General features: G+C 35.6%; 1 protein-coding gene and 1 long non-coding RNA gene across 2 annotated transcripts in view; both read right to left on the bottom strand.

Moving 5' to 3' along the window:
• pafah1b3 (platelet-activating factor acetylhydrolase, isoform Ib, gamma subunit) overlaps positions 1–25,125 on the bottom strand; it is a 140,099-nt gene that overhangs the window by 34,089 nt on the left and 80,885 nt on the right. The window lies entirely within an intron of this gene.
• On the bottom strand, positions 807–25,075 carry LOC132157736 (uncharacterized). Its single transcript, XR_009437601.1, has 3 exons — positions 24,734–25,075; positions 1,237–1,268; positions 807–1,073 (listed from the first exon to the last, which is right to left on the bottom strand). It is a non-coding gene; the product is annotated as an uncharacterized LOC132157736 (long non-coding RNA).

Genomic DNA, 25,125 nt, shown 5'->3' with positions numbered 1-25,125 from the left:
AAGACTTGAGATTGGGAGGTCATTCCAGCAGCTGGGCACAGTCCTGGAAAAGGTCCGTGAGAGTGATTTTGAACTTCTTTGGGATGGCACCACAAGGCATCGTTCACTCGCAGAACGCAATCTTCTGGAGGGCCCATAAGTTTGAACTAGTGAGTTTAGGTATATTGGTGCCGTGCCAGTGGTCGTCTTGTGGGCAAGCATCAGTACCTTGAATTTGATGTGAGCGGCTAGTGGTAGCCAGTGTAACCTGATGAGAGGAGTAACATGAGCTTTTTTGGCTCATTGAAGACAACCCTCGCTGCTGCATTCTGGATCAGTTGCAGAGGCTTGACAGTACATGCAGGAAGTCCCGCCAGGAGAGCATTACAATAGTCCAGTCTGGAGAGAACAAGAGCTCGGACAAGAAGTTGGGTGGCTTGCTCTAACAAGGAAGGGTCTAATCTTCCTAATGTTGTATAAGGCAAACCTGCAGGACCGGGTCATTGTAGGGTCATTTGTCTTTAACAACATGCATTTTTCCTTTTTTAATTTTACTTTCCTTTTTTTAATTGTCAACCCTTATGGTTTGTACATACTGGATTGTGTTTTTCTGCAGACAATTGTATTATTCTAAATCTAAATCAAAGCCAACAAAGAGATGAAAATAAAGGGACACTTAGGAATAATTGTTTCCAATGAGTATGTATTATAATGTATTAAAATCCACAAATTTCTTTCATCTTAAGAGGTACTAAAATTTGTGACTTTTTGTGTAAACCACACACAGACTCAAGTCTACCTCTAAAAAGAAAACAAGAACACTTTTTCAAGCATTTGTGCTTTTTTTTTTATCTTAATAGGACAATAAGTTTTGACATTTGTACTCAAGATCAGTCTTTCTTCACCTGTGCATACACAGTTTCCTGCTCTGCTGTGTAGGAACCCAAAGCCATCTGATTGGCTGAGGCTCGCAGTGACGCTGATTCTGACCAACCGCTGAAGGAAACCGCAGCATATTCAATGTCACCTGATGTTGAGGTGCTTCTGTTAGCCTTGCCTGATTTCAGTATTGTGACATCAGAATATGTGACATCCTAATACAGGTAAAGAAAAGTTGAGTTACTTTCTGAAGCTCATGGTCTGTTTGACACGTGAAATATAAGACTTGTGTATTAGATTCAGGATTGATTGCATCTTTCACTAAATAACTTTTGCTCCCACAGATAAGATGTTGTTCTCAGCAGCAGGAAGTCTCACCTGTTGTAGATCACTGGGGCTCTGAGTTGTGTCTAGTAAAGAGGAAAAACACAGGTCAAATAGCTGCATTATACATGGTTTCACAGAAGAGGATTAGAGTCAAAGGGATAAAAGTGTGACTAAAGTACAACCCCTGTCAAAAGGCTGTCCCCATGATTTTGTAATCTGTACTCATACTCATATAAATATGTACTTAGAGATCATAAACTGCACCCTTAAATTGGTATAAGATTAATTCTAAAATCTGTTCCTATTTCAATTTTATCTTTTAGGAGACCTTTTATCTATAGCAATGCAGAGAAACAGAAGTAATTAACCCTCTGGAGTCTAAGGGTATTTTTGGGGCCTGGAGAAGTTTTGTCATGCCCTGACATTTGTGCTTTTTTCAGTTTCTTATAAATATCTAAATGGGTAAAGTCTAATCTCACTGTAATCAGCACAAACTGGGCTATAATAATATGTGAAATGCATGTATGTACATTATTGTGTTTTTGAGGGAAAAAAATGTTATGCGTGGTTAGTGAAAAACTAAAAATGTTAAAACACTTGAATAAGGTAACAACAACAAAAAAAAACACAGAGAACATTGGTTCCCGGGATTTTTGAGAACTGGAGCTTGTAGCCTAGAATTTTTCTTTCTAAATTATGTGAAAATCATCTTGTTTACTCACTTACAGAAAACAATATATTGATTTAAATTTTCTAAGACACTTTTTGTTGGTAAAAGTCATATGCGAGTAGGCGTCACCTATCATGAATATCATTGTGATTTACACCTGAGAAGACAAAGGCCTGCATAATGAGTTGCATAATGAGCCTTTCAGTCCACTGTGTGTCTGAGAGGAAGGAGTAACAAGAAAAAATGTGAGGACAAAATAAATGTATATAATTTTATGTTTGTAGTTTATTTAGAATATATTTAATTATCCCACACCATAATTTAATATCCACTTGGGGGAGCAGTTAAATAGTTTATTAGGAACAATCAAAGCTGACTTTCAAACTAATTTTTTTGCATCATTACTCCAGTCACACAATCCTTCAGAAATCCTTTTAACAATCTTATTTTCTACAAAACAAAACAAAACAAAAAACATTTATTGTTTCGATTCAAGATGAATGGCATGCTCAATTCCTTTTAGGTTTGATTTGGGTGCTCTTCGGTCCAAGGTAGAACATTTAAAAAGGCAGTGTAGAGAAAAGAAATCTCTGATAGCCGAGGCACTCCTTAATTAAAATGTCTTTAATGAAAAAATGACATGTCCTAAATGGACAACTTTAAAATGCCCACGCGTAGCGGCATGAGGCCTTCTTCAGGGCATAGTGAAGCAGATAAAAAACTGATCTTATAATAATCAAGACACACAGGTAGAAGCAAACACACAGGTGCTGACAATCAATGTTGAAGGTCTGCAGGTAATTGCTAGGACACGCCTCTCACACGGTTCTCAGCACTAAAGCTATTAGTCACAATAATAAACAGAAACACAGGCAACAGATAACATGCATATACATTCATGCATACCTCTCACATGGTTCTCAACACAGAAGCTATTGGTCACAATACTAAACAAAGAAGTAGCAGCATGCATATACATTCATGCAATATATTACTAGGGCACGCCTCCCACCTGATTCTCAGTACTAAAGCTGTTGGTCACAATGTAAGAAAAAACACAAGCAACAGGTAGCATGCATATATTCATGTATACATATTCATGCATACAAATGCATACACATATACAATACATATGAAAAGTGAGTAATCACAGGAAAGAACAATGTTCCAAAATCACAGAAAAGGTCTATAATCTATCTCCTCATTTAATCCTGGATAGTCCATTGCTTTAAAACTCCATATCCAAAAGGTTTCACGCTGCAATAACTGTTTTAAAATATCACCTCCACGTATTGATTTTTTAATAATTTCAATTCCCTGAATTCTCAAAGATGAAGGGTCACTATGGTGTATTTCTTTATAATGTTTGGCCATAGGGTAATCTTCGTTATTGACTCGAATTGCGTATTTGTGTTCATAGAACCGCTCTTTTAGTTTTCTTTTAGTTCTGCCCACATAGAAACACCCACATGGGCATTGTAGGCGGTAGACCACATATTCAGAGTTGCAGTTAATAAAACCATTAGTCTTAAATTCTCTCTGCGTTCTCAGATCACAAAAAGTCTTACTTTGAATGACACCCTCACAATGACTGCAAGATCCACACCTATAGGTTCCCCACAACCCTTTTTCTAGCCATGTTTTTTGTCTAGGACCTGGAAGGTAACTTCTTACAAGTTTGTCCCTTATGGATGGTGCCTTCTTGAACACAGTCATCGGCGGCTCTGGAAAAACGTCTTTCAGAATAGAATCACTTTGAATTAACCCCCAATTGGACTTAATTATTTGTTTAATTTCAGAGGCACTACTACTATATTGGGTAACAAAGACAGGTCTAGAGTTGTTTTTAGCCATGTCTTTCCTCCGCTTTTTTTTCTTTAGTAGATCAGAGCGTGTTGTGGATCATGCTTTTATTTTTGCTTTTTCTATTGTCATTGGTGAGTAGCCCCTAGCCCTGAACCTTAATGTCATATCTTGAGCCTGCATTTCGAAATCAGAGTCATTATTGCAGATGCGTCTAAGACGCTGAAATTGTCCAAAAGGAATGTTATCTTTCAGGCTCCTTAGATGGAAGCTATCAGCCCTCAATAAAGTGTTTCTATCTGTGCTTTTCCTATATATTGTTGTGTGCAAAAGATTATTGTCATCTATGGAGATAGTCAAGTCCAAAAAATTAATAGATGTTTTTGAATGTTCAATTGATAATTTTATGTTAGGGTTAGTTGTATTGACATACTCATGAAACTGCAAAAGTTCTTCCTCATTCCCAGACCAAACAAAGAGGATATCATCAATAAAGCGTCCCCAAAATACTATCTTGTCACAGAATTTGTTACTAGATCGATTATATATGTATTGCTCTTCCCAGTGACCTAAAAATAAATTAGCGTAATTAGGAGCAAAACATGCACCCATCGCTGTGCCCTTGAGCTGTCTAAAGAAATCATCTGGGAAGAGGAATACATTATTGTGTAAAATCCATTCTGTGAGAGAAAGTAAAAAATGGTTGGGTGGTGATGTCTCCGACCTATGTAACAAAAAATGTTGTAAGGCTGATAGGCCTTCCTGGTGGTCAATATTGGTATATAGGGAGGCTACATCTAGAGTCACCAAATAACAATTTTTTGACATTTGTGATATTCATAAGTTTACATAGCACATCAGTAGTGTCTTCAATGAAAGAGGGGAGATCCCGCACTAGAGGTTTTATAAAAAAGTCCACAAATTGGGAGCAGGGCTCAGTCAAAGATCCATTGCCTGAAATAATGGGTCTACCCTCAGGTTGTTCTAAATTCTTATGGATCCTAGGCAACATGTAGAAACATGGCATTTGGGGATTCTCATTCATTAGAAAAGCAAATTCATTGTCTGAGATCACTTTTTGGTCACTACCCAGGGATAAAATGTCCCTCAGTTCGTTTTTCATTTTTACAATTTCATTTTTAAAATGTCTCTTGGCATCATGAGTGGTATCAAAGTTCAATTCAGGTGTGCTATTCAAGAGTTTATTCGACTGATGGTACCATACCTTCATATGAAGGTTTCTGTAGAACCTAAAAAGGTCCACCTTAGTTTTAAATGCATTAGCTTCACTTGTAGGGGAAAAAGTCAATCCTTTTGATAGCACATTCACAGAGTCTTGAGTTAATATATTTTTTGAAATATTAATTACCGTGCATTCTTCTTTTGGTTCCGAAGATTCCAACGTGGTTTTTGAAGAACTTGACCGACCTCTACCTCTTCTGGTTTTTTTCTTCTTCTTCCTCCTCCCTTCCAAGTCGATTGTCAACCTCGAGCTGTTGAGTGTGGTTGGTCCTCCAAAATTGGAGAGAAAAACGCATTCCAAGGGGGCTGCGCATCAAGAAATTTCCCTCTTTTGGTATAGAGGATGGTGCTTTCCGAGAGAAGTGGGAGGCAATCCTAAATAAATGCTCTCTTGATCTCATCTTGTTAATCATCGAGAAAACAAAAAAAGAAAGAGAACAAGTGCAGGAGAGAATACGTGAACTGAGAGAAGAAATATCAAAGGTTCAAGATGATATACAAACAACCCCATTAGTAGTAATTATGATGCTGCTTATGTCATGATGATTTATGACTTTGACCTTTGACCTTTTGACAGGTTGAACTTCCGGTGACCTTATGATGGATGGGTTGAACTTCCGGAATGAGTTCATGGGTTAACCTATGACCCTTCCCACGCATCGATCATGTGGTTTTGACAGAAAGTTTTACACTATTGCCCTAGTTAGTTCTAAATTATATATTTTGACGGCTAGTTTTAAAGGTAAAGGAAACACTCCCCACGCATCGATCATGTGGTTTTGACAGAAAGTTTTACCCTATTGCCCTAGTTAGTTCTAAATCATGGTTTTAGGAAACCCTCCCGATGCATCGATCTTGTGGTTTTGACAGAAGCTGTTTGAACTTTGTGTCAGTTAGCTTGTTTGAAGTTTATCCCAGTTATTATGGCTTCTCCCCCCTCCCATTACATTCCTGAGCAGTGTATAAATGGGATCGGTGTGTTCTACGTATATATATATAAAACATCCTATAATTTATATAATATTTATATAATTAATATAATATAATTATTTATCATGCTAAGGTTGAAAAACATTTCAGTTATTTCACATTCATATATAAAACATTATATAATTTATATAATATAATAATTATCATGCTAAAGTTGAGAACATTTTAGTTATTTCATATATGTGACATTCAGTTATTTCACATTTATATATAAAACAGCCTATAATTTATATAATATAATAATCATCATGCTAAAGTTGAAAACATTTTAGTTATTTCACACACACACACACATATATATATATATATATATATATATATATATATATATATATATATAAAACATTATATAATTTATATATAAAACATTATATAATTTACTAAAACAATTAAAGGTTTAAAACACATTTTAGTTATTTCATATATGTGACATTCAGTTATTTCACATTTATATATAAAACATTCTATAATTTATATAATATAATTATCATGCTAAAGTTGAAAAAGAAAAACATTTAAGTTATTTCACATTTATATATAAAACATTCTATAATTTATATAATATAATAATTATCATGCTAAAGTTGAAAACATTTTAGTTATTTCATATATGTGACATTGTTATTTCACATATATATAAAACATTATATAATTTATATGATATAATTAATTATGCTAAGGTTGAAAAACATTTCAGTTATTTCACATTTATATATAAAACAGCCTATAATTTATATAATATAATAATTATCATGCTAAAGTTGAAAACATTTTAGTTATTTCACATTTATATATAAAACATTCTATAATTTATATAATATTTATATAATTTATATAATATAATTATCATGCTAAAGTTGAAAAAACATGCCGTTCTTTATATTCTATCTTTTATATAATATACATAATCTGAAAGCAATTTAACTAAGGTTGAAAAACATTGTGTTCTTTTAAAAAGGTTATAAATGAAACCTTTATAAAAAATATACTGAAACCGACTGTTTCAGATAAAACAAGATCCATTTTTAGGGGGCAGAAGAAGCTGTTTTCATATTAGCTTTGATCCTGACCCTCTGTGTCCCACTGTCTACGTCTGCACGCTACAGTGCACACTCATCCGAATTTACTACAAAATCACAATATCTTCAAAGCCATTGCTAATTAAAACTAACGTATCTCAGGCAGGAATACCGTGTTTTGACAGTTTTCTGACGGTTCACCTATGAATTACTGTTGGTGCGCGGCTAGCATCTCTTGTACCCCTCTCTCTCTCTCTCTCTCTCTCCCTCTCATACATTCATTCGTCTCCAAGTCTTATTTTCTTCTTTTAATGAATATAAACACATTATACATTCGCAAACAATATAAAACAAAACATTTACATTAGTTTTAGTCATCACTAAAAATATACATTTTACCAGGATCGGGGAAAAAATATATAATTAAACAGAACAAAGAATATGGTCTATTGAGGAACCCGGATGTGTCGTTGACACAATTCAGTTAAATTCATTTCACATTAATCGTTGCAAAACATTTTCTATATTATATTTAAAACCTTTTATATCCATCTTTATACCATATCTTTTTCAAAAAGCTGTTTAATTATTTATTTTAACCGTACACCTACAGTACCACCACACACTAAAATGCTGCATGCACGTACATTTTTAATTAAATTTAGTTTTTAAGCGATCTGAATTATGACTACCCTATACATTTAATCATAAACCACACGTACCTTGTTATATCACTATAATATCCATTCCACTATACAATTTTGTATTCTGATAAACCATATAAACAAGCGGACATACGCATGAACATATCAAGTTAAAAAGAGACTTATCTCTATTTTAAAAAATATGAAAAAATAAATAAATAAAATTATATATGACAACGTGTTACTAAACCAGAACACACGTTTTAAACAAGTATTCATCATGTTTATAAAACACATCGCAGTAACAGACATGTTACTAAACCAAACCAAATCATTTATCATACATTTTTAATCATGTATTCAACATATACTTATAACACCAATGTCTGGGGGAGGCCAAAATACCTCCAGTCACCCCAAAACCCACTCAGACTCCAGGGGTTAAAGAATATGGAAATAAATAATTATATAATGACATCAGGCTACTAAAGCAATTCATTAAACAACAAAAAAAAGTATTCAACATTTAAGTTAATCAAACTTATAAAACACACCATTCTCTTCTTTTAAAAAAATAAGAAGAGCATTTTTCTTATTTTAAATCTGATTTTATATATAGCATAGTATATAAAATAAACATTTCTGATGATACATATATAAAAGAATATCCCTTACTTTTTTTTTTTTTTTTTTTTTTTTTAGACCGGTAAGAGATGTCCAAACATGAATGAAATATCCCCAAAATAAAATAATACGACTTAAAAAAATAAAATAAAATGTTTAAAGTTAAATCAGGATCTCACAGGTCCTAGTCCGGGTATTCTTCTGTATGTGAGACCTGAAGGGGTGCTTCACACACACCCCGCGCGGCGAGGGTGGAGTTCCAGACCGTATGATCTAAGTCAATGGGTACATTATTTCAAAGCTAACATTAATGTAATGTTTGAATAATCCGTACCCTCACTACATCTGATCTTATTCATTACATATGTTTAAATGTTTCTTAATTCAACAAAATGATGATATATATTACCTAAAATATTTATATTTTTATATAATATTATATAATAATTATTTATATCATATCATATATATTATTATATTATATTAGATGCGTTATGCATTAATCACTTTAGATTCTTTAAAGTTCTTATTTTTTGCACGATCTTCAAAGTTTTTAATACCATCTTTCTCTCTCTCACACACACACACACACACATACACACAGAACAGGAAAGACATTTGCAAGAGCTCTGTTTAACCGTTCCAAAATACCTCCATTTAAAAGCAAAATTAAAATATAAAAATGACCTTCGGGGTTTTTTACGTAGTGCTTTTCAGTTACTGTAAGATCGCTTTACACTAGTGTAATGAAAGTTAACTTTTCTTAAAGTTTATAGTTGTATTTAACTGTATCCGCATCCTTCTATCCTGTAGATTGTATGTGTACTGTAAAATAACAAATATACATTTTGCTTAAAGTCAGTAAAATAATTACACCTACAATTTGAAACGAGTTTAAACACATTGTGTGTCACTAAAGCAAGGCACACCGTCTATCGTCTTATTTTTTAAATAACCTGATGACCGGCATCATCTCTTCATATAATTTATGCACCCGAGTGCTTTTCTCACACGAGTAGAAAACTTTGTTTCTTTGGATGTGTTTGGCAGAAACATAATTTCTACATCAGAAACATTTTTTTAATGTACGACTGAACTTTTCTCATTCGACAGAAATGTTCTTACCTAGAGCAGAAAGCATACGCTTTGATTATTTTGTTGGCATCGTGTAATGTTAAATGGTTTACTAAAAAAATTAAAGCGCCGGCAGCTGTAATTTTCAAAATGAAAGAAATGTATGAGCTAAGGATGTGTCAACTATTATCATAATTTCCTTTTGAGCCCGGATAAACCGGTAATTAATTTTCTATGCGAAATTACCTATTTGGTGTAAATAGCCGTGCTAAACATTTATGTCTATTGGTGTAAATAGCCGTGCTAAAACATTTATGACTATTTTGCAGGCCAGCAGATCATGTCAAGGGTGTTTCACATCTAAGAATCACAATGTTTTGTAAATGACATTTTTCTTACACCTCGAGATTTAGCCGTATCAAGATTTTCGACGGCCGTACGTTTTTAGGCGATCTTTGTGCGCCGTCATCGTAATAGAAATAAATGAAAATTAAGAAATTAAGTTAGTTTTTCTCTTCGAGATATTTCTTTTAGTGCAACTTTGTGTCTGTCCAAAAAGTGTGATCGCATGAAGCATCGACGCAAAAATGAAGTCTAGCTGTTTTACACTTAAAACTATTACAACCTAAACAAATCAAACGGTACACTCGTTTAAGTTTGAGCGTGTTAAAGTTTCCACACTCTTGTTGAGATACATTTTTTTATCCATAACCTTTCGTGTATTCGAGCGACCAAATCACTAAGAAAGACAGTATAGCGAGAAAACTAACGTTTACAACGCATATAGAATGCAGAATACAATTGTTAAAGTTTTTTTTTTTTTGTTAAATGTTGATTTGTAAATTATATTTTTATTACTCCGTTAGATTTAGTCATTGTGTTCGGATAGCCTATGACACAATTCACATTTTGTTTTAAGACTCCTGTAAGTTCATGCTAACTCTCGCGTGGGAAAGAGAGCGGGGTGAGCGCATTCTATTCATTTAAGAAAAATTATTAAACATTTGCCCAAACTTTTTTTTATTATTTTGACAAAACACAACACGACGACATTAAAGAATGTTATCAGTTCCTACGGCCATCTTCTTTGATTCAAATAAAGCAACATCTCTGGTGTACGTGTGTATGTGCTAAACATCTTTGCTTCTCCACTTCTCCAGATTTGTTAGATGGGCTACCGTTGTAATACAATCACATTTGAGAACTACGATGTTGTCACTTTTGTAACGGTTATAGAAAATGCCGTACACACTTTTGCATTTCACAATTCAGTGATTTTAGCTGTAATGAGCACATAAGACAAAATTTGTCAATGTGTGACTCGTAAACATGTATAATTTTATTTCTTTATTTTTACCAGAGATAGGCGACCGATCTGTTGACACGCTGTTTTGCAGTTTTCTCTGACTGTGGTCAAAGAGTTTTCTCTGACTGCGGTCAAACATACAGTCCCTGTTCATAGGAATTTCACGGCATAAAAATATCGCCCCTACATCTAGAGCTCTTGTTCATATAGCCGATGACCACGTTCACATTTTACTCGTCGTACTTGTTTCAGCATCTCCGCTTGACATTAAAGAGTAGGCCTATGCCCCTCGGTCGTAAGCATTATCATCTGCCGTGTGCTGAGATTTTTCTGCTTTGTCCACTTTTGACGGATTTGCTAGGGGACTATGTCACCTTGTTGTAACGTGATTACGTTTAAGATCCATAAGATTGCACTAAATGCCCTTGAATAGGTTATAGACATACTCTTTTATACAGGAAACGTGTATCAGAATAACAAATACCTAATAGTGAAATCCAGTATTCTAAACTATTGTGAAAGTTTTAATGCAACTCTGTAAATAGCTTCTTTTTTTTTCTACTACTGTATACATTATTGTTTGGTTGTCTTTGTACAGTATTTCAATAAATAAACTAGTGTTGATAAGTCGTTCATTTAAGTGAGAGGCGGGATGATTTTGACTGTTTTAGTCATTCATCGTGCTTAAGGTCTGATCCGGAAACCGCGCTACGACTGGAACTGCGCTTTGTCACGTCTAAATAACCCGTTGTTCTTTAAGAAAACACGAGGCGAGCAGTTTCTGACATCTATTAATTCACTTCATTTTTTCACAACCGCAAATGTTTTGTTTAGCATACATATTAGTTTTAGTCAGTTACATAGTCGTCACGCATGAAGTTTATAAATAATAATTAAATAATTATGATAGAGTTACAGGTTTAGGTTAGTGGGGTGCCTGTAAGCGGTGAAAACTTCAAGCATCGTAGACGACGGTGTTACTCAAACAGCCCATAGCGTTATCTTTTAACAAACTATTGTATTGCGCGTTACTAAGACAAAATCTGTAACAGTGTTCATTAATATGTTGAAATGAAAATAAACATACAAAACTTTATAATGACCGTGATTTCAATATAGCTTAACACCGCATAGACAAATGTTTGTTCTAACTCTTTCGCCCTAAAATTGCGAGATTTTATAGATACTAGGATAGTATAATGATATAACGTAAGAGATAAAATATTTTATGAAATCAAGCAGATTCACAGAGATATCGCGGCGTATGAACAAAGAGGTTGACGGGCCTATCTAGACAGTTTATGGTGTAATAGTTTTAACCATGTGCTGTTTTCTTAGCGTAATGCGATGAGAAAGTGTGTGGTTTACAGTTCGCTACGGCGCGATGAGATCTAGAGTCCGTTAAACACGGCAAAGTCAAGAAATCTCGCTTACAGGCACCCCACTAACCTAAACCTGTAACTCTATCATAATTATTTAATTATTATTTATAAACTTCATGCGTGACGACTATGTAACTGACTAAAACTAATATGTATGCTAAACAAAACATTTGCGGTTGTGAAAAAATGAAGTGAATTAATAGATGTCAGAAACTGCTCGCCTCGTGTTTTCTTAAAGAACAACGGGTTATTTAGACGTGACAAAGCGCAGTTCCAGTCGTAGCGCGGTTTCCGGATCAGACCTTAAGCACGATGAATGACTAAAACAGTCAAAATCATCCCGCCTCTCACTTAAATGAACGACTTATCAACACTAGTTTATTTATTGAAATACTGTACAAAGACAACCAAACAATAATGTATACAGTAGTAGAAAAAAAAAGAAGCTATTTACAGAGTTGCATTAAAACTTTCACAATAGTTTAGAATACTGGATTTCACTATTAGGTATTTGTTATTCTGATACACGTTTCCTGTATAAAAGAGTATAATTTAGCGCAATCTTATGGATCTTAAACGTAATCACGTTACAACAAGGTGACATAGTCCCCTAGCAAATCCGTCAAAAGTGGACAAAGCAGAAAAATCTCAGCACACGGCAGATGATAATGCTTACGACCGAGGGGCATAGGCCTACTCTTTAATGTCAAGCGGAGATGCTGAAACAAGTACGACGAGTAAAATGTGAACGTGGTCATCGGCTATATGAACAAGAGCTCTAGATGTAGGGGCGATATTTTTATGCCGTGAAATTCCTATGAACAGGGACTGTATGTTTGACCGCAGTCAGAGAAAACTCTTTGACCACAGTCAGAGAAAACTGCAAAACAGCGTGTCAACAGATCGGTCGCCTATCTCTGGTAAAAATAAAGAAATAAAATTATACATGTTTACGAGTCACACATTGACAAATTTTGTCTTATGTGCTCACTACAGCTAAAATCACTGAATTGTGAAATGCAAAAGTGTGTACGGCATTTTTCTATAACCGTTACAAAAGTGACAACATCGTAGTTCTCAAATGTGATTGTATTACAACGGTAGCCCATCTAACAAATCTGGAGAAGTGGAGAAGCAAAGATGTTTAGCACATACACACGTACACCAGAGATGTTGCTTTATTTGAATCAAAGAAGATGGCCGTAGGAACTGATAACATTCTTTAATGTCGTCGTGTTGTGTTTTGTCAAAATAATAAAAAAAAGTTTGGGCAAATGTTTAATAATTTTTCTTAAATGAATAGAATGCGCTCACCCCGCTCTCTTTCCCACGCGAGAGTTAGCATGAACTTACAGGAGTCTTAAAACAAAATGTGAATTGTGTCATAGGCTATCCGAACACAATGACTAAATCTAACGGAGTAATAAAAATATAATTTACAAATCAACATTTAACAAAAAAAAAAAAAAAAAAAACTTTAACAATTGTATTCTGCATTCTATATGCGTTGTAAACGTTAGTTTTCTCGCTATACTGTCTTTCTTAGTGATTTGGTCGCTCGAATACACGAAAGGTTATGGATAAAAAAATGTGTCTCAACAAGAGTGTGGAAACTTTAACACGCTCAAACTTAAACGAGTGTACCGTTTGATTTGTTTAGGTTGTAATAGTTTTAAGTGTAAAACAGCTAGACTTCATTTTTGCGTCGATGCTTCATGCGATCACACTTTTTGGACAGACACAAAGTTGCACTAAAAGAAATATCTCGAAGAGAAAAACTAACTTAATTTCTTAATTTTCATTTATTTCTATTACGATGACGGCGCACAAAGATCGCCTAAAAACGTACGGCCGTCGAAAATCTTGATACGGCTAAATCTCGAGGTGTAAGAAAAATGTCATTTACAAAACATTGTGATTCTTAGATGTGAAACACCCTTGACATGATCTGCTGGCCTGCAAAATAGTCATAAATGTTTTAGCACGGCTATTTACACCAATAGACATAAATGTTTAGCACGGCTATTTACACCAAATAGGTAATTTCGCATAGAAAATTAATTACCGGTTTATCCGGGCTCAAAAGGAAATTATGATAATAGTTGACACATCCTTAGCTCATACATTTCTTTCATTTTGAAAATTACAGCTGCCGGCGCTTTAATTTTTTTAGTAAACCATTTAACATTACACGATGCCAACAAAATAATCAAAGCGTATGCTTTCTGCTCTAGGTAAGAACATTTCTGTCGAATGAGAAAAGTTCAGTCGTACATTAAAAAAATGTTTCTGATGTAGAAATTATGTTTCTGCCAAACACATCCAAAGAAACAAAGTTTTCTACTCGTGTGAGAAAAGCACTCGGGTGCATAAATTATATGAAGAGATGATGCCGGTCATCAGGTTATTTAAAAAATAAGACGATAGACGGTGTGCCTTGCTTTAGTGACACACAATGTGTTTAAACTCGTTTCAAATTGTAGGTGTAATTATTTTACTGACTTTAAGCAAAATGTATATTTGTTATTTTACAGTACACATACAATCTACAGGATAGAAGGATGCGGATACAGTTAAATACAACTATAAACTTTAAGAAAAGTTAACTTTCATTACACTAGTGTAAAGCGATCTTACAGTAACTGAAAAGCACTACGTAAAAAACCCCGAAGGTCATTTTTATATTTTAATTTTGCTTTTAAATGGAGGTATTTTGGAACGGTTAAACAGAGCTCTTGCAAATGTCTTTCCTGTTCTGTGTGTATGTGTGTGTGTGTGTGTGAGAGAGAGAAAGATGGTATTAAAAACTTTGAAGATCGTGCAAAAAATAAGAACTTTAAAGAATCTAAAGTGATTAATGCATAACACATCTAATATAATATATTAATATATATGATATGATATAAATAATTATTATATAATATTATATAAAAATATAAATATTTTAGGTAATATATATCATCATTTTGTTGAATTAAGAAACATTTAAACATATGTAATGAATAAGATCAGATGTAGTGAGGGTACGGATTATTCAAACATTACATTAATGTTAGCTTTGAAATAATGTACCCATTGACTTAGATCATACGGTCTGGAACTCCACCCTCGCCGCGCGGGGTGTGTGTGAAGCACCCCTTCAGGTCTCACATACAGAAGAATACCCGGACTAGGACCTGTGAGATCCTGTTTTAACTTTAAACATTTTATTTTATTTTTTTAAGTCGTATTATTTTATTTTGGGGATATTTCATTCATGTTTGGACATCTCTTACCGGTCTAAAAAAAAAAAAAAAAAAAAAAAAAAGTAAGGGACATTTTTTTTTATATGTATCATCAGAAATGTTTATTTTATATACTATGCTATATATAAAATCAGATTTAAAATAAGAAAAATGCTCTTCTTATTTTTTTAAAAGAAGAGAATGGTGTGTTTTATAAGTTTGATTAACTTAAATGTTGAATACTTTTTTTTGTTGTTTAATGAATTGCTTTAGTAGCCTGATGTCATTATATAATTATTTATTTCCATATTCTTTAACCCCTGGAGTCTGAGTGGGTTTTGGGGTGACTGGAGGTATTTTGGCCTCCCCCAGACATTGGTGTTATAAGTATATGTTGAATACATGATTAAAAATGTATGATAAATGATTTGGTTTGGTTTAGTAACATGTCTGTTACTGCGATGTGTTTTATAAACATGATGAATACTTGTTTAAAACGTGTGTTCTGGTTTAGTAACACGTTGTCATATATAATTTTATTTATTTATTTTTTCATATTTTTTAAAATAGAGATAAGTCTCTTTTTAACTTGATATGTTCATGCGTATGTCCGCTTGTTTATATGGTTTATCAGAATACAAAATTGTATAGTGGAATGGATATTATAGTGATATAACAAGGTACGTGTGGTTTATGATTAAATGTATAGGGTAGTCATAATTCAGATCGCTTAAAAACTAAATTTAATTAAAAATGTACGTGCATGCAGCATTTTAGTGTGTGGTGGTACTGTAGGTGTACGGTTAAAATAAATAATTAAACAGCTTTTTGAAAAAGATATGATATAAAGATGGCTATAAAAGGTTTTAAATATAATATAGAAAATGTTTTGCAACGATTAATGTGAAATGAATTTAACTGAATTGTGTCAACGACACATCCGGGTTCCTCAATAGACCATATTCTTTGTTCTGTTTAATTATATATTTTTTCCCCGATCCTGGTAAAATGTATATTTTTAGTGATGACTAAAACTAATGTAAATGTTTTGTTTTATATTGTTTGCGAATGTATAATGTGTTTATATTCATTAAAAGAAGAAAATAAGACTTGGAGACGAATGAATGTATGAGAGGGAGAGAGAGAGAGAGAGAGAGAGGGGTACAAGAGATGCTAGCCGCGCACCAACAGTAATTCATAGGTGAACCGTCAGAAAACTGTCAAAACACGGTATTCCTGCCTGAGATACGTTAGTTTTAATTAGCAATGGCTTTGAAGATATTGTGATTTTGTAGTAAATTCGGACGAGTGTGCACTGTAGCGTGCAGACGTAGACAGTGGGACACAGAGGGTCAGGATCAAAGCTAATATGAAAACAGCTTCTTCTGCCCCCTAAAAATGGATCTTGTTTTATCTGAAACAGTCGGTTTCAGTATATTTTTTATAAAGGTTTCATTTATAACCTTTTTAAAAGAACACAATGTTTTTCAACCTTAGTTAAATTGCTTTCAGATTATGTATATTATATAAAAGATAGAATATAAAGAACGGCATGTTTTTTCAACTTTAGCATGATAATTATATTATATAAATTATATAAATATTATATAAATTATAGAATGTTTTATATATAAATGTGAAATAACTAAAATGTTTTCAACTTTAGCATGATAATTATTATATTATATAAATTATAGGCTGTTTTATATATAAATGTGAAATAACTGAAATGTTTTTCAACCTTAGCATAATTAATTATATCATATAAATTATATAATGTTTTATATATATGTGAAATAACAATGTCACATATATGAAATAACTAAAATGTTTTCAACTTTAGCATGATAATTATTATATTATATAAATTATAGAATGTTTTATATATAAATGTGAAATAACTTAAATGTTTTTCTTTTTCAACTTTAGCATGATAAGTATATTATATAAATTATAGAATGTTTTATATATAAATGTGAGATAACTGAATGTCACATATATGAAATAACTAAAATGTGTTTTAAACCTTTAATTGTTTTAGTAAATTATATAATGTTTTATATATAAATTATATAATGTTCTATATATATATATATATATATATATGTGTGTGTGTGTGTGAAATAACTAAAATGTTCTCAACTTTAGCATGATAATTATTATATTATATAAATTATATAATGTTTTATATATGAATGTGAAATAACTGAAATGTTTTTCAACCTTAGCATGATAAATAATTATATTATATTAATTATATAAATATTATATAAATTATAGGATGTTTTATATATATACGTAGAACACACCGATCCCATTTATACACTGCTCAGGAATGTAATGGGAGGGGGGAGAAGCCATAATAACTGGGATAAACTTCAAACAAGCTAACTGACACAAAGTTCAAACAGCTTCTGTCAAAACCACAAGATCGATGCATCGGGAGGGTTTCCTAAAACCATGATTTAGAACTAACTAGGGCAATAGGGTAAAACTTTCTGTCAAAACCACATGATCGATGCGTGGGGAGTGTTTCCTTTACCTTTAAAACTAGCCGTCAAAATATATAATTTAGAACTAACTAGGGCAATAGTGTAAAACTTTCTGTCAAAACCACATGATCGATGCGTGGGAAGGGTCATAGGTTAACCCATGAACTCATTCCGGAAGTTCAACCCATCCATCATAAGGTCACCGGAAGTTCAACCTGTCAAAAGGTCAAAGGTCAAAGTCATAAATCATCATGACATAAGCAGCATCATAATTACTACTAATGGGGTTGTTTGTATATCATCTTGAACCTTTGATATTTCTTCTCTCAGTTCACGTATTCTCTCCTGCACTTGTTCTCTTTCTTTTTTTGTTTTCTCGATGATTAACAAGATGAGATCAAGAGAGCATTTATTTAGGATTGCCTCCCACTTCTCTCGGAAAGCACCATCCTCTATACCAAAAGAGGGAAATTTCTTGATGCGCAGCCCCCTTGGAATGCGTTTTTCTCTCCAATTTTGGAGGACCAACCACACTCAACAGCTCGAGGTTGACAATCGACTTGGAAGGGAGGAGGAAGAAGAAGAAAAAAACCAGAAGAGGTAGAGGTCGGTCAAGTTCTTCAAAAACCACGTTGGAATCTTCGGAACCAAAAGAAGAATGCACGGTAATTAATATTTCAAAAAATATATTAACTCAAGACTCTGTGAATGTGCTATCAAAAGGATTGACTTTTTCCCCTACAAGTGAAGCTAATGCATTTAAAACTAAGGTGGACCTTTTTAGGTTCTACAGAAACCTTCATTTGAAGGTATGGTACCATCAGTCGAATAAACTCTTGAATAGCACACCTGAATTGAACTTTGATACCACTCATGATGCCAAGAGACATTTTAAGCCCAAGTCAAACTTTATGCCTATGAGTTCTAATCACACCTTGAATGCTTTTACCAAAAAGGTTTCTCATGACATAGACAAAATGTTTGACAAAAGACAGAACAGAATAAAACATAATCTCTCGAAACGCGAAAGAGATGCACTGAATTCTCTAACAAAGAATGAGCAGATAATAATAAAGCCTGCTGACAAAGGGGGTGCGTTTGTAGTAATGGATAAATGGTCATATATTACTGAAGCTCAAAGACAACTAGGAAATAATATTTATTATGAACAATTGCAGAGAAATCCAATTGTAAAAATGAAAAACGAACTGAGGGACATTTTATCCTTGGGTAGAGACCAAAAATGGATCTCAGACAATGAATTTGCTTTTCTAATGAATGAGAATCCCCAAATGCCATGTTTCTACATGTTGCCTAAGATCCATAAGAATTTAGAACAACCTGAGGGTAGACCCATTATTTCAGGCAATGGATCTTTGACTGAGCCCTGCTCCCAATTTGTGGACTTTTTTATAAAACCTCTAGTGCGGGATCTCCCCTCTTTCATTGAAGACACTACTGATGTGCTATGTAAACTTATGTATATCACAAATGTCAAAAAATTGTTATTTGGTGACTCTAGATGTAGCCTCCCTATATACCAATATTGACCACCAGGAAGGCCTATCAGCCTTACAACATTTTTTGTTACATAGGTCGGAGACATCACCACCCAACCATTTTTTACTTTCTCTCACAGAATGGATTTTACACAATAATGTATTCCTCTTCCCAGATGATTTCTTTAGACAGCTCAAGGGCACAGCGATGGGTGCATGTTTTGCTCCTAATTACGCTAATTTATTTTTAGGTCACTGGGAAGAGCAATACATATATAATCGATCTAGTAACAAATTCTGTGACAAGATAGTATTTTGGGGACGATTAATTGATGATATCCTCTTTGTTTGGTCTGGGAATGAGGAAGAACTTTTGCAGTTTCATGAGTATGTCAATACAACTAACCCTAACATAAAATTATCAATTGAACATTCAAAAACATCTATTAATTTTTTGGACTTGACTATCTCCATAGATGACAATAATCTTTTGCACACAACAATATATAGGAAAAGCACAGATAGAAACACTTTATTGAGGGCTGATAGCTTCCATCTAAGGAGCCTGAAAGATAACATTCCTTTTGGACAATTTCAGCGTCTTAGACGCATCTGCAATAATGACTCTGATTTCGAAATGCAGGCTCAAGATATGACATTAAGGTTCAGGGCTAGGGGCTACTCACCAATGACAATAGAAAAAGCAAAAATAAAAGCATGATCCACAACACGCTCTGATCTACTAAAGAAAAAAAAGCGGAGGAAAGACATGGCTAAAAACAACTCTAGACCTGTCTTTGTTACCCAATATAGTAGTAGTGCCTCTGAAATTAAACAAATAATTAAGTCCAATTGGGGGTTAATTCAAAGTGATTCTATTCTGAAAGACGTTTTTCCAGAGCCGCCGATGACTGTGTTCAAAAAGGCACCATCCATAAGGGACAAACTTGTAAGAAGTTACCTTCCAGGTCCTAGACAAAAAACATGGCTAGAAAAAGGGTTGTCGGGAACCTATAGGTGTGGATCTTGCAGTCATTGTGAGGGTGTCATTCAAAGTAAGACTTTTTGTGATCTGAGAACGCAGAGAGAATTTAAGACTAATGGTTTTATTAACTGCAACTCTGAATATGTGGTCTACCGCCTACAATGCCCATGTGGGTGTTTCTATGTGGGCAGAACTAAAAGAAAACTAAAAGAGCGGTTCTATGAACACAAATACGCAATTCGAGTCAATAACGAAGATTACCCTATGGCCAAACATTATAAAGAAATACACCATAGTGACCCTTCATCTTTGAGAATTCAGGGAATTGAAATTATTAAAAAATCAATACGTGGAGGTGATATTTTAAAACAGTTATTGCAGCGTGAAACCTTTTGGATATGGAGTTTTAAAGCAATGGACTATCCAGGATTAAATGAGGAGATAGATTATAGACCTTTTCTGTGATTTTGGAACATTGTTCTTTCCTGTGATTACTCACTTTTCATATGTATTGTATATGTATATGTGTATGCATTTGTATGCATGAATGTGTATACATGAATATATGCATGCTACCTGTTGCTTGTGTTTTTTCTTACATTGTGACCAACAGCTTTAGTACTGAGAATCAGGTGGGAGGCGTGCCCTAGTAATATATTGCATGAATGTATATGCATGCTGCTACTTCTTTGTTTAGTATTGTGACCAATAGCTTCTGTGTTGAGAACCATGTGAGAGGTATGCATGAATGTATATGCATGTTATCTGTTGCCTGTGTTTCTGTTTATTATTGTGACTAATAGCTTTAGTGCTGAGAACCGTGTGAGAGGCGTGTCCTAGCAATTACCTGCAGACCTTCAACATTGATTGTCAGCACCTGTGTGTTTGCTTCTACCTGTGTGTCTTTATCATTATAAGATCAGTTTTTTATCTGCTTCACTATGCCCTGAAGAAGGCCTCATGCCGCTACGCGTGGGCATTTTAAAGTTGTCCATTTAGGACATGTCATTTTTTCATTAAAGACATTTTAATTAAGGAGTGCCTCGGCTATCAGAGATTTCTTTTCTCTACACTGCCTTTTTAAAAAACATTTATTGTTATTATTATTATCATTATTATTATTATTAATGTTGAAAAGAGCTGAGAATATTTTTCAGGTTTTTTAGGGGGGATAAATTAAAAGAACACTATTTTTTGTTAGATTTGTTACAGTTACATTTATTTGTTAAATTTATATTATTTACATCAAGCTTTTGAATGGTATAGTATTGTATATTGTTATTGAAACTTCTTAATATTTCACTTGATTTTACATTTAGTCAGGAATTATAGTTTGGAAAAAGTCTAACTAGTAAAATGTTTACACGTTATGTGAAAACTAGTACAAGTATATAAATAAATAAAAAGAGACTTTATGTTTATGATCTCTGCTGAATAAAGTGCTTCATTCTTTTTTTCTGAGGAAATCCATTTCTGAAATCCTCAACCACATCACATCTTTTTGGGGTGAATTATATCTCATTCCTCTCATCACTAAGCAAACAGTAAAATAAGAACAACTTGAACAGTCTGGCTGCGTTTTCTTCTGTGTGGGCGTATTCAAGCCGCGCACTTCAGTTTGAATCTGAATAGCGCGTTCAGCGCGGGGGCGTGGTCACATTAGATATAATGAAGGGAGACGTGAAAAACGGACATCGCGTTGATTTTATATGGATTACTTTATCACAGAATATTTGTGAAACTTGTTTAGTTTAAAAGTAAACATGTCAAGCTTTCTATAGATATCTCTCTCATGTCTCTTCGTTGAGTATTCACTGAGTTCCAGTTCATTTTAATGACGTGTTTATAAATGAAGATCAGCGCAGACAAAGGCTGCAGACAGCACACCTTGTTTGTTATCTTTATTTTATAAGTGCACAAAGTTTTGTTGTTATTATGTCTCTATCCAAAAAAAGTAGACCCTTTACAGATTCGGTTGATGTATTGCTCTTATCTGTACGATTACAACGTCCCTAGGTTACGAATGTAACCCTACTGTAGTTCCTCGAAGGAACGAGACGCTGCGTCGAGCGCTTTTGGGGAACACCTTTGGCAAGAACAACTCTGAATATTGTGTGCAATCAGTCCAACGGAAGAGCGTGACGTCACAGGCGGGGTGACGTAGCGACCAGGAAGCTATAAAAGCACGTGCCACGCAGCTGGCTTCAGCTTCGAGTAGGGAAGCAAGCGCCGGCAGGGGTGCTGGGAGTATGGGAGTGACAAACCAGTCCTCAGATCTGATTTGAGCTGCAACCTGTTTGACAGTGAGCATTTAGAACTTCAGTGACATTACTGAGAGGTTTAATTGACGTGAGTCTAAGATCGGACGCAACCCTCCATCCTTCTTTGGAACTATGAAATACCGGCTGTAAAACCCGGATTCCCTGTCTAGAGGAGGGACCACCTCGATGGCCTCCTTCCTTAATAGGGTATTCACTTCTTGCTCCATCACCAGAGCCTGCTGGGGGCCGACGACTGTCGGTGTAACCCCATTGAACCTCGGCGGTGGACGGCCGAAATGAATACAATAGCCTCTTTCTACTGTGTGCAGGACCCATTGAGATACATTTGGCAGTAGTTTCCACGCTGCTAAATAATGTACTAAGGGAATCAGTCTCTCGAGACTGATCTCTGGTGTAAGAGGCCCCCGAAGGGGTGGCGAGTTTTCCAGCTCCGCTACGCTCGCGGGCGGACATAACTGGGAGTGACACTCGCGGGAGACTGCTGCGCCCTGAAACACTGGCAGGGTTGGCAGACCGGCCTCCAGAGGGCACTGGGGTGAGACGGGCACCGTATAATGAGGTGGACACCGCTCTACCCCAGTAGGGGCTACCCTCATGGTCACTGCACCTGTGGCATCAGGACCTCTTTGTCGAGGACTTCCTAGCTTCGATAATTGCACGAAGATCTGATTTTGCTTTGGAAGTCCCCGACTCAGAGCGACGCTTAGACCCATGGTCCCTGCGTGGGGGAGCACGAGTGGCGACGCTCTGCTTTTGAGCCTTGCGGTATGAGGAGCTCGCTTGTGGCGTGGGTATCTCCCGCCCAGATAACCCACGAGAGCGACGAGGGAGGAAACTCTGGAATGCCGCCGCCTGTTTGCGTGCCTCCTGGAACCTGTTGACGACGGTATTGACTGTGTCGCCGAACAGGCCAGAGGCTTGAAGCGGGGCGTCCAGGAGGCAGACCCTGTCACACTCTCTTATCTGAGACAGGGTCAGCCATAAATGCCTCTCTGCGGCCACCAAGGCTGCCATAGACCGCCCAATCGCGCGAGCGGTCTCTTTGGTGGCGCGGAGGGAGAGATCAGCGGTCTGTCTAAGCTCTGCAATATCGTCGGACTTGATCCTGGTCAACCCGGGGCATCACTCTGTACCCCCGCTCATCGAGCCCCGCGACATTGCCGTAATACTGAGAGTCGGGGCCAAAGAGACGGGTCGAATAGGGGTGTTTCCACGACCTCGCTATTTCTTCATGGAGGTCGGGAAAAATGGGAAGGCTCCGGGCTGGAGGTGGCTGTCTCAGCCACAGAAACCGCTCATCTAATTTACTTTTCTGCGGTTCATATTTTTTCTCTGCAGGCCACTCGATTTTTAATTTATCAACTGCACGAGTAACCACCTCCAACAGCTCCTCATACTGGGGCGATAGGGGTGGCGAATCCCTACTAACAGTCTCCACATCCACCTCATCAGATGAAGAGAGGTGGAGTGTCGACCCCTCGCCCTGGGGGGAAGAAACCGACGAGCGTGCTTCCGAACCCAGGGCTTGGGCGCCGGATCTGGCAGATGAGGAAGGAGATAAGGACTGGCCCGTCTCCATACCCTCCGCCAGATCCACCTGCGAACCCCACGAGTGCAGCAGCGGGCCAGCACCGCGGGGAACGCTGGCGAAGGCTCCCTCCTCGAAGAGAGCTCTCCGGGATCGAAGCATCCGCATCAGCAATCGTTCACAATTCTCCCTCAAGAGCCGACTCAGCGTGCTTCGACCCCAGGCAAACCACGCATAAATCATGTGTAACCCCTGCCGTGATGTAGCGTTGGCAGGGAGGAACACACAATTTATAGCGTGATTTGGTTTCGCCCTTCATATGTCTGGTCTTAACTTTGCTCTTAGGCATTATGTTGCTTTATTGAGACAGACAACACTAAATAAGACTTACAAGACAGACTTTTGAACATGCACACACAGAGCGCTTGCTGAAAGACGCGAAGCTGAAGCCAGCTGCGTGGCACGTGCTTTTATAGCTTCCTGGTCGCTACGTCACCCCGCCTGTGACGTCACTCTCTTCCGTTGGACTGATTGCACACAATATTCAGAGTTGTTCTTGCCAAAGGCGTTCCCCAAAAGCGCTCGACGCAGCTCGAGTTCCTGAAGAGGAACTGAAAATGTAATTTAAATTCTTCTCAGGGTTATCAGGAGAAAATGACTCATAACGCGTATATGCGTTAATCGACTCCAGAGGGTTTAAATCAAGCAAGCATTAGTAATATGTCCAGTTTCACACTTTTAAAAGAGAGATTTTAAACAGCCCATGCATGACATTTATACTTACAATAAGTGAAAGTTCTGCCGGCTCGTCTGCTATGTGTACCAACACATAAAAAGAGAAATGTTAAAGGTGTTTTATCATCTCACGATAACTTTATGCTGAATACTGAACATGATAATAAATGTATTAGTTACAGCTCAGCCACTTTACTATTGTTTTACTGATTCTATATTTAACATCAGTATGTTCTTTTTATTAGTTCCAGGTTTGTTAAAAATAAAGACAATGATGGATTATGTTGTGTTTCTTATATAAATATAATGTCTAATGCTGGCACATTATCTTGGTTTACCTGTAATACATATATAGATGCAGTGCTGGATTAAGAATATGAAATCAATTTTAAATCAATTTTATTACAAATTAGAGAATCTTTGGAAGTTGATGTTATTTTT

This window comes from Carassius carassius, chromosome 15 (assembly GCF_963082965.1).
Source record: "Carassius carassius chromosome 15, fCarCar2.1, whole genome shotgun sequence".
In the NCBI taxonomy this organism is placed as follows: domain Eukaryota; kingdom Metazoa; phylum Chordata; class Actinopteri; order Cypriniformes; family Cyprinidae; genus Carassius; species Carassius carassius.
The sequence above is the reverse complement of the archived record's forward strand: the minus strand, read 5'-3'. Positions and strand labels throughout refer to the sequence as shown.